Source organism: Bos indicus, chromosome 18 (assembly GCF_029378745.1).
Source record: "Bos indicus isolate NIAB-ARS_2022 breed Sahiwal x Tharparkar chromosome 18, NIAB-ARS_B.indTharparkar_mat_pri_1.0, whole genome shotgun sequence".
NCBI lineage: Eukaryota > Metazoa > Chordata > Mammalia > Artiodactyla > Bovidae > Bos > Bos indicus.
The window spans coordinates 30,192,641-30,204,839 of NC_091777.1; the positions used below are offsets into that span (position 1 = coordinate 30,192,641).

General features: G+C 37.8%; 1 protein-coding gene across 1 annotated transcript in view; it reads right to left on the bottom strand.

The window, feature by feature from the left end:
• CDH8 (cadherin 8) overlaps window positions 1-12,199 on the bottom strand; it is a 409,933-nt gene that overhangs the window by 271,591 nt on the left and 126,143 nt on the right. The window lies entirely within an intron of this gene.

Consider the following 12,199-nt stretch of genomic DNA (forward strand, 5'->3'; position numbering starts at 1 on the left):
TTGAATGCCTTTAAAAAATACTCTGGCCCGTTCAGTATAAATTGATATACATTTACAATGATAAAAAAAATTGAGCAGAAAACACTAAAGTATATGTGTTCCTTCAATTTATTCATATATTTACTTGCTTAGTATTAACTGATGTGCAATTAGAATGATAAAAAGATTGATAAGAATATATAAAAATGTATGCATTCTTTTCAATTTGTTAATAAATTTAAAGTTATTATTATTATTAGTTATTTTTATGGGCTACTATCTGTGTGCCAAAAACTGTGTGAATCACTTCTCATGTACTAATTCTTCTCATTTTTCCAAAAGTCATTGAATTAGAATATTTCATATGAAACACAAGAAAAGGGAAGTTTGAGAAGGTATATTGTAACATCTCTACAGTTTCTACTTGATAGAAACAAGTGCAGCCGGCCTAAAGTTCAACTCAGCTCTGGCTGCTCTATTCATAACGCTGACATAATTCTAACAATCTGATGGATATTAAGACCTTATGTTTGTGTAAGTTATTTTTTCCCCTTTGATTTGTATAATTCTTCTAGTCCAGGAAAATTATTCCCATTTTACAAAGATGACTGAGACCAGATTATGGGAGCACATTTTCCAGAAATGGGACTTCTTTGAGAAATAAAAACTTTGCAGCAGGAATTCAGATCCATCTTCAATCATGGCAATAAATATTTATTGAACACCTACTCTGCCTAAAACATTTTGGTATGTACTGGGGAAAACAGAATCCCAAAATTTCATAGTTTATTCTCAGGAGGGAAACAAAAGTGTTCTGATATATGGAGCTTTTTCTTTATACTATATAGACTCCTATTAAAAAATAAAATAAAACAAGAATATATATTTTTAATTCACATTTTTAAAAGGAAAATTCATTGGGTTATAGTTGTAAAATATTCCTTAAATGCACATATTTTCAGATAAACACAATTATTTAAATGCAAATATAATTAGTTATTGGGCTTCCCTGGTGGCTCAGATGGTAAAGAATCTGCTGCAATGCAGGAGATCTGGGTTCGATCCCTGGGTTGGGAAGGCCCCTGGAGGAGGGCACAGCAACCCACTCCAGTGTTCTTGCCTGGAGAATCCCCGTGATCAGAGGAGCCTGGCGGTCTACAGTCCATGGAGGTACAGAGTCGGACATGACTGAGCAACTGACTTATGTGGGGAAAGAGGAGAGGCTGAGACGAGCACACACATAACCCCAACACAAAAGATCTGGCAAGCGCCATAAGAATTGTTTATGGCGTGCATAGTTCGTTCTTGCATCATGAGATTTTTAAATACCTGTTCCTTAAAATATATATATGTATATATTGAAGAAAAAAAGTCTTGTGCAAAGAAACTCCTAGAAACTCAAAAGCCATTGTGTTCTCTTGGGATCACTTTTGATTCATAACAGATTTTATCACTTTCTTTGCCAATTTAAATTGTATTTAGCTCCTCAATAAATGAAAAGAAAAGATTATACAAAAGACATAAAACAGCAACAATGCGTCCAAATGCATCTAGATCGCCTATTTTACTTCTGAATATTTTTAAAAGTTAAAACATTAGATTACATCAAATATTTATTGAACCTCAAATTGTATCCATTTCATTTATTGTACTAAACTTATTAACAAGAGGAAATATTGAAATGCCACTTCATCTTAATGAATGTGGGAATATAATTCATTAATGTGATATTAATCCAAATTTATGATCATTTTAATTTATGTGCATTTTAATATTCTATTAGCATTTTTATTAAAAAAGAAAAATTTGAATAAAGTATGATTCATGGATGTTCCCATTCATATACATGCATTCCTGAGACTCAGAATGTATTGACATGTGTCACTCTTGCCCATCACAGTTTTGCTATCAAAAATTAAGTCATTCAACATACTGTTATTATTTATGTTAGAGCTTATTCGTGCCATATTTTCCATACATTTATCAATGGCCTCTGATTAGTAAATCCTATCATATTCTTAGATTTTGATGGTCCTTTCCTTTGTATTTAGAAATAACTGAGGGAGAAGGGAACAGCATAGGTTTTGAAAAAACAATAAGCTAAGCAAGACTCAGATCTCGCTAACTACGTGAACTGAAGAAATTAACACATTTATTTGAGCTTCAGTTACTTTGCCTCTAATATGGAGATAAGATACCTATTTTGCAGAATTGGTTTTATAATCTGAGATGATCTATTTGAAAAACAGAAAAATTAAATATTAACTGTATAATAACTGAAGCTGTTTCTACTTCATAACATCCTCAACTATATACAACTATCTGAAAACACTATAATAAAGCCTATCTGCAAGCTGAGTGAAAAGTTCCCAAAATTCCATCCTGAAAAAATGGAGAAAAAAGCTCTTAGCAAACACTGTGTACTTCCTCTTTCTTCTGGAAAATTATTTTTAGCAAATCTCAGCAAAATCCAGAGCCCTCATGATCTTAAAAGGCAGAGTATTGTGTTTCCATATTCATTTCTTTCATCCAGTTATTAATATTGACACACACATACACACACTTGAACATGGCTCATTGAAGTAATCAACTTAACATTACAAATAAAGACCTGTGGGTGTGTAAGAATAGCAATTTACAGGGAGCAAATGTTCATAAGACTCCACATCTGGTCCTGAGAAATCAGAATACTTGCTAATAAGCTGCTGCTCTCTTGGTTGGTCTTCATGTGTCTGTTTAAACCTGTTCACTTCAATGTATCAAGACTGTTCTGTCAACCCACCCCAGGACCTTCTCTGTGAGATCATGATGCCAAAGACATCCCAAATTCTCACACATCATGCATCATCTGGAAGTGTGAGGACCATCTCTCCTAAGGGCTGCTTCTGCTAATTATACCGGGATAAGGGCCACATGCAAATTGGCTGCAGTGGTAAGATGTTGGCCTGGCTGTGGTACAAAGACCTCATCCATTCATTGGTTAATTATGCACCAAACATGATTACAAGCAACGCAGACATGGTCTCTGCCCTCAAAGACCCACAGCTTTGTGGGAGATAACACAAACAGAAAATATTTGTTATTGTTACTGTTACTATTACTGTCACACGCACTGATTACTTATTATCTGGTAAACATCTTGCATCTACATATGTAATCTATTCTCACAGCCAACCAGAGACCATTCCTGCATTTCAACAATGAAATGACTGAAATTCAGAGGTTTTTAGGGAACTTTTCCATAGAATTTACTATCAGCAAGTGGAAATCTTAACAACATAAGATTTAAAGTAAATTTCCTGGATTCAAATACATGCCCCAAGGCTCTGATACAGAAAGAAAGCTGGGGTGGTGGGGGGAGGTGGCGACGGAGTGCATATGTTAAATTTATTTAACTCACAAAATAGAGTGTGGGGAACAGCAAAGGCCACTACAAAAAAGTAATGATTTGGGTTTCCCTGGTGTTTCGATGATAAAGAATCCACCTGCCAGTGCGGGAGTCATGGGTTCACACGCTGCTGAGCAACTAGCCTGGCATCCTAATAGTTTTGTTTCAGTAAATCACAGTGGTAGGCAGGCACCCGTTAGCAAAAGTCTTAAAAGCAAAGGGAAAGAGGAAGTCAGAGGAAAACTTAGACCTCAATTCACAAAGCTACCTCAAATTGGGATTCCAAGTTCAGCCCCATACCCATGATCTGTGTCACCTACAACCAGATGAACCCCTGTGGTCACTCCCTACAGCCTTGGCGAGGAGCACCGAGTGTCGGGTATACAGTGAGCAATCCTGGTCATTCATTGGTCATTCATGTTGCGTCTTCCATTTCAGGGATCATAACAGGACCACAACATAATTGAGCTGAATTGTGAGCATCAATGTAATTACACCCTCACTATCTTTCATATATTTGCATAATATCCCCTAATTACAAGTTTAAAACTTTAAAAGCCATGGGAGGAAACATTTGCATTTCCACTTTCCTTTGCATTCCCACTGCCTAGTAAGGTGGCTGTCATGCTCTTGGGGCTCAGAAAGTGTTTGCGGAGTAAGGTAAAGGAAGGGAAGGGAAGGAAAGAACACTGTCTCATTTTATTTTCAAAATAGTAATTTAAAGAAGAGTGAAGAAATTTAGAAATGTGAGGTCTAGTGAGCTGAAACCTTATCTACTCTAAACATAAAACCCTGAGTTCCCTCAATTCTGCATTCAATTTTAGCAGAACTCCTGAGACATAGCAGAGGGAACATCAAGGGAAGGACGAGTGGATGGATGACAGTGGATGAATAACAGAAAACAGAGGAAAGTGCCTGATATTCAATAGCACTGCCCTCAGAATAAGAGCCCCTCCCACCCTATTCTTCAGTGTCACCCATCTCTCTTTTTTAAATTAGATACATACTTTTTTATTTAAAATAAAATACTGCATTCATTTTTAAAATTTAAGTGTGCAGTGAGATTAGTCAAAACTAATACAAGCATTGGCTAATCCCTGTTTAATTACACTACGGACAGTTTGTACTTCACTCTTCTAAATTTCTATATTGAGCCTATATTGTCCTTACAATAAGAGAAGAAAGCAGCTAAACTAATCTAACATCTAGTGATTTCAGCCAACTTATTATGAAAGGCTAAACTACTTTGAATTTATGGCACTTTCTGATTATTGAGGCTAGAAGAAAAATATCTTTTTGCTTTTCTAAATGTTCAATTTATTTCTGAATTTAAAATTAGTAAATTTACCCTTAAAGATCAGATGACCAGAGATAGTTCTGTGGCTGTCAAATTATAAAAGTACAAACTACTTTTCCACCTTCTTCTTCAGAATTCTTGAGGACACTGAAGTACTTCTAGTATCAATACAGTAGAGCCAAAAAAAAGATAAAGTCTCCTCTGAGTGCCTATCTTAATACCAAAGAATGACTTAATTACCGTGCTTGCCAACCTCTTCCTGGAGAGTGAGTGATGTAGAATAGGACTCAGTGAACTATGGGGGAAATCAGCTCCTCATGTGAACATCTGTAGCTCTGACGTTGGAACTTACTTTGAAGTTCCACTCAATCCAAAAGGAAATCCCAGGAGAGTTCCTCAAATTTCCTGTCTTCCTCTAGAGTTACTGGGAGAGCATCAGCATCTTTAGAACCCAAAGGGGTTAACAATGATCACTACAACACGAATCTCTCTCACTTACTGATTCCTGGTTTTCATCAATCTATTCTCCCTTGGAGAGAACAGCAAGCTTAGCACACTTAAATAAAGTCACATCTTACACTGTGTTCTCAGTATCTAGTAGGTGCCTGTCAGGGAGACACAGGTACTTCGGGCTAACGATCTATATCAGTTACGAATGGATGGATAATCTAATTCTTAAATGGTAACCAATTAATATCAAAGGTGGGACCAGAAACATAACAGAGTATAAATTTTTGACCAAAATGATAAAGAATGCAGGACTTCACTCTAAATCAGGTACACATTTAGGCTGCTAGGGGAGTGAAAGGGCAGGTAAGGAGAAAGAGTAAATTGATACAGGAAAACAATACATTCCTGTTTCTGAACTGCTCCCCCACCAGAAGGACCAGAAGTTTGACTTGAAGTCTACTTATTTTAACCTGTAGTTCAGTCTTCTTGCACACAATAGAACATCTCACAAAAGATGCTGACCCAACATGAAACGGTCCATTCAAGAATGAGTTTGCTTTCATCATTGTATTCAAGTAGAACTAGGCAACCGCGGGTTCCTGATGCTTTGAAAGTGAAAGTGAAGTTGGTCAGTTGTGTCCGACTCTTTGCGACCCTATGGACTGTAGCCTGTCATGCTCCTCCATCCATGGGATTTTCCAGACAAAAGTAGTGGAGTGGGTTGCCATTTCCTTCTCCAGAGGATCTTCCTGACCCAGGATAGAGCTAAATTAATCATAATACGACGGTGGGAGATGGAGTAGGAGGAGTGAGATTGGACCACATCGCTTGTAAGATGCCTTTATATGCTGAAATGTTACAACACTTTAGTAAATCTAAATAATTATTTCATCCAGTCATGCCACTTTATATTCCATTTACTTTATTGAAGTATGGTTGATTTTCAATGTGGGGTTAATTTCTGCTGTATATCAAAGGGACTCATATAGATAGACTGATATGCTTTTTTCATATTCTATTTCATTATGGTTTATCACAGGATATTGGATACAATTCCCTGTGCTATACAGCAGGACCTTACTGTTTACACATTCTATATATAACACTTTTCCTCGCTAAGCCCAAACTCCCAATCCTTCCCTCCCTTGCTCCCCCACCCACCCCCACACCGGCAACCACAAATCTGTTCTCTATTTCTGAGTCACATCATTCTTAACAATTTGCAGAAACAAATTATACAACTACAGCTCAGTAATAGACATAAGAACACCTCAGCATGTTAGTAAGATTGAGTTGGGAATATGCACTTACGCATGTGATCATACACTCTGAAGAAATAATTCAGTGAAATAATAACAGTCCTTCATTCTCATACAAACCAAATTACCCTGAAATTTGTCTTACACGGTGAAAGAATGAAGAAGACACAATCACCGATTAAAAGACTAGAACAGAGCATCTTACAATGCAGGTGACCTTCTACGTTGACAAAAAAGTTCTGATGTTTTACAGGAGACAAATGTGTAGCATCCTGATATCTCAGATCTGCGGTCTTTGCACTCTGCGTTAGCTGCTGGTATGAGTGCTGAATACCTTAACCTGGCCAAGGGGAGCAATGCCCAGAGAAATAGAAAATTGGAAGCAAGTCTGAGTAAACTGCTGCTTCTGGCTGCAGGAATCCAAAATTATCACCAGAATTAGGAATGCAATACTTGTGCTACTGTTTAAGATAGTAAGTGCCACAAAGACAGGGCATCGAGGTATGTTATTCAACAATCTTCTCAACAACAAGCATAATAGCTGGTACATAGCAGATGCTCAGTAAAGTCTAATGGCTGTTGTGTCTGTATAGGATCTATCATAACGGCCTGCACCTTGTCAGTGACTTTACAAGGATGAGAGAAACAGGTTCTGTAAATATATGGATTTTCTCAAGTTCACATAATTAACAAATAACAGAACCAGATGTAACTCAGTAAATCAGATTTCAGAGCCTATACATTTTGGCATCTTTCCAGAGAAACCCCCAGGACTGCATATCTAGTTAGCCTGGGGGTTTCCTAGTTCACTGTATGAGAAGGAGATGGGCTGGAGCAGACTCCCTACTCTGTCCCTAAATGGCAATAGGCATTTTTTAAAGACATTTATAAGCCATGTGCATGAAGCCATAAGTACAGTTTGTCCTATAAAAGCTTGAAATAGAGTAGAGACAGAAATAGAAAGGCAGTATGCTCAACTAATAGGAATGCAAACAGAGAATATTGACAAGAAGAGGCTGGCAGGCTGTTTACCAAGAGACTTTGCAAGCCAACACTTATGACCTTGGCAAATTTGCTACTTTCTTCAGTCTGGACCACAGCTTTATGGGTTTGGAAACATGACATGTAAGTTTACAGAAAATCCAATCTCTCTTAGCCAGACTCCAATAAAGAAAGTTCCCAAGTCCAATTTTTTTTTAAGGGAATGTTTTGATGATAAACAGCATTTCAACTATCTGAGCGATCATGATAAGCAAAATTTCTCCTAATATAAAGACCCACACACAAGTGAAGCCAAATTATCCTTGTTGATAGGATTCAGAGAAAGGAGATGGATCCATTCCATAATGATGTCATAGGAAAAATAACATAAGTGTGCCTATCCTACCAAAATGATCTTAAACATGCTCTGAGGATGCTTAAGTTCTGTATTCTCAGATTTCTTTTTCTTTTCTTTAAGTACTGAGATCAAGACTCCAGTATTTAAGCAACTATAGGGGCATAAAGGAGAAGGAAATTGCAACCCACCCCAGTACTTTGCCTGGAAAATCCCATGGATGGAGGAGCCAGGTAGGATGCAGTCCATGGGGTCTCGAAAAGTCGGACACGACTGAGCGATTTCACTTTCACTTTTCACTTTCATGCATTGGAGTAGGAAATGGCAACCCACTCCAGTGTTCTTGCCTGGAGAATCCCAGGGGTGGGGGAGCCTGGTGGGCTGCCGTCTATGGGGTCACACAGAGTCGACACGACTGAAGTGACTTAGCAGCAGCAGCCAGTGTTCTTGCCTGGAGAATCCCAGGGACGGCGGAGCCTGGTGGGCTGCCGTCTATGGGGTCACACAGAGTTGGACACGACTGAAGTGACTTAGTAGGGGCATAAAAGACACTGAACTCCTTTCATTTGGACATATCACTGGAAGGACTGATGCTAAAGCTGAAGTTCCAATACTTTGGCCACCTGATGCGAGAAGCTGACTCACTGAAAAAGACCCTGATGCTGGGAAAGAGTGAGGGTGTGAGAATAGGGCAACAGAGGATGAGATGGTTGCATGGCATCACTGACTCAATACACACGTTTGAACAAATTCCAGGAGATGGTGAAGGACAGCGAAGCCTGGCATCATGCTGCAGTCCGTGGAGTCACAAGGAGTTGGACACAACTTAGCAACTGAACAATAATACTTTCTTATCGTATGGATGTTGATAACATACTGGCTAATATATTAAATCCTACAGGGTTGGAAGTCAATACGTTTCTTTAAGGCAATCAAAGATTTATAAAGTAGTAATTGATATTATGGGAACCAGAATGAACGCCTGATAAGAAATAGAACAAACAGGAAAACACTGAGGGATTTGCTTAATCTCCCCAGAATTCGGTGTCCTTGTTTGTAAAGTATTTTTTAATAACAGTTTTAACAACCTATCATTACAAAACCTAAAGGGTTTTTGTAATGCTTAAAATATGCCAATAGATAATCGGTAAAGCACATTATCTTCTAGGAACTAAAACATTCAAACAAAACTGCATATAGGGTGGATTCTTGTGGAGACTGAATCTTGGAATTACAATGATAGATTCTGCCAAAACTGGAACTTCTTTCCAAGAAAAATACACCTAAAAAATATATTGTGGGTCAGAATTCGACATGCAGCATTACTTTGTAGTAAATACAAGAATGTTACTTCTTGACTAAAATGCTGTTTGTACAAAGTAGCTTAAACTCTTACATCGGACATTCTTATATTGGGAATATAATCACATATTTGGTACTTACTGTTTAGGAAGTACAGACAGTAGATTTATTTGGAAGCTTTTACTCTTTTTTCAGCTTTAGTGATGTGTATTTCACAAATAAAACTGTAAGGTGTTTAAAGTGTACTTCATTTTTATTTCTTGTTATTCAAAAACTGTAAGCCTAGAAGTAAAAGGGGGTGGTCAATGTGCATTGTGTCATTGAATAAATGCTTGTGTGTGCCAGAGTGTGGGTGAATAATAATTGTGGATCTATTACTAAAAGAAATTTAGGTGAAAGGATCAAGCACATTAAATTCTATGAATCAACACATGAATGAACAAATGGACATATTGTTGAGTAGGTGGGTGGAAGGACCACAGGGTTTCTCACTAAAAAGACTCATTTGGGAAAACATAATAAATTTTTTCTCTCAAAGTCCTATTCCTTGTCTTATACTCAAGCAGACATAGTACTTGGGAGCTCAACTATAAATTATAAGAGATTCTTATACAAAGATCCTTGGAGCATGTTTAGTTTTCAACTCAATCATCACTCTCCACAAATCTCTTAAAAATTTTTCTATCTCTCTTTCTATATATATATATAGGTAGATAGATGAATAGGACAGATGTCGATATGAGAGAGGGAAATTTTGTTCAGAATAAATAGACAATGTGATAATATACAATGTAAGCAAGGTGAATAGGACTAAAAGGAGACAACTAAGATTATTAGCCAAACAAAAGAAGTAGATTTTAAATAGATATGGACATTTAAAACATATATTAAGGATATTGTTAATATTCAAAGATCAATTTAGATTGAAACCTTCAGTTCAATTCAGTTCAGTTGTTCAGTCATGTCCGACTTTTTGTGACCCCATGGACTGCAGCATGCTAGGCTTCGCTGCCCATCACCAACTCCCAGAGTTTACTCAAACTCATGTCCATTGAGTCGGTGATGCCATCCAAGCATCTCATTCTCTGTCATCCCCTTTTCCTCCTGCCTTCAAACTTTCCCAGCATCAGGGTCTTTTTTTTGGCAGGGGGGGGGGACTGACAATTCGTTTCATATATGATATTATACAGGTTTCAATGCCATTCTCCCAAATCATCACACCCTCTCCCTCTCCCACAGAGTCCAAAAGACTGAGTCAGTTCTTTGCATCAGGTGGCCAAAGTATTGGAGTTTCAGCTTCAGCATCAGTCCTTCCAATGAATATTCAGGACTGATTTCCTTTAGGATGGACTGGTTGGACCTCCTTGCAGTCCATGGGATTCTCAAGAGTCTTCTCCAACAACACAGTTCAAAAGCATCAATTCTTCGGCGCTCAGCTTTCTTCACATGCCAACTCTCACATCCATACATGGATACTGGAAAAACCTTAGCTTTGACTAGACAGACCTTTGCTGGCAAAGTAATGTCTCTACTTTTTAATATGCTGCCTAGGTTGGTCATAACTTTCCTTCCAAGGAGCAAGCGTCTTTTAATTTCATGGCTGCAGTCATCATCTGCAGTAATTTTGGAGCCCAGAAAAATAAAGTCTGACACTCTTTCCCCATCTATTTGCCATGAAGTGATGAGACCAGTATAACCTTCCGTTATACTGTGGAAAAAGGAGAAAACATTTAAGAAGGTTGTGTCAGTGTCCTTTATGTTTGAAAAGACCTTGATTAACCAGAGTCCCAATAGGAGTTGAAAATATGAGACAAATTTCTGATGTGGTAATCACAATTACTTGCTAAACAGGATGCATTTTGTTATCCAAAAACTGACAAGATCACAGTGGGAAAGAACACAGTGGATAACCAAATGACAGTCATCTATTCTCTCTGAAATTCTCTCTTTATAAAGGGACTGTGAGGTAATCAAAATGCCATGAACTTGGAAGAATGTTGAAGTTAAAGTTAAAAGTGAAATAACATAAACCCGGGATTTAGTTTGGGCTATAGAATAGGATGTGACCCTGGCAAATCATTTTTTTATGTGATCAAAAAGCCTGATAAGTGTTGTCCAGTGGTTAAGACTTCATGCTTCCCATGCAGGGGCCCCTGGTTCAATCCCTGGTCGGGGAACTAAGATCCCACAGGCCATGTGGCATGGCCAAAGAAATCCACAAACCCAAAATTTAAAGCCTGACAATAACTTAGCTGTGTTACCCACTCCTACCCCTTGAACACTGTAAACTGTCTCATTCACAACCTCAATAAGAAAGAAGAGGGTCATGACCAAAGCACAGATTAAACAGAAATATGCAAGTTTGACAACTCAATGGGTAGATGAATTATTGATTATTCATCAATGGATTATTGATGTGTGGGTGGAAAAATGGACAAATGTGGTGATAAAAAATTAAGAGGAAGAAGAAGGGCCGTTAAATGGTTTTGTTGGAGAATGGATAGGTGCACAAAGAAATAGATAAGAGGATGGCTAACTAAATAGATTCACAAACACCCTTCCTTTTTGAAAAATGACAATCAGAAAACCTGATTTGAATTAAAACTAGTAGATATGATTTCAGACAAATCACTTTAAATGTCCCTATTTTAGTTTCTTTTTATTAAAATGATACCAACAAAGCCATTGGCACCATTATAAAAACATTTACCTGACTGTTTTAAGGATAGTATGTATGTAAAAGTTGTTCTTAATTATTTTAACTCTACTCCCCCAAGTTTCATTCCTATAGTATCCCTATAGTGATGGGATGGGGGCTTCCCTGGTGGCTCAGTTGGTAAAGAATCTGCCTGCAATGCAGAAGACTGTCTGCAATGCAAAAGATCCATGTTCCATCCCTGAGTTGGGGAGATCCCCAGGAGAAGGAAATGGCAACCTACTCCAGTGTTCTTGCTTGGGAAATCTCGACAGAGGAGCCTGGAGGGCTATATAGTCCATGGGGTTGCAAAAGTCGGATAGGACTTTGCAACTAACGACCATAATGATGTGGAAATGGAACCTAATATACCATCACTTATGGAATTAGATGCTAATATAGCCTTCAGTGCTATAAATACGTGTGTGTTTAAGACTGAGTGTGTGTGTGTGTGTGTGGGTACGTATGTGTCTGTCCACTCCATCTCCATTCT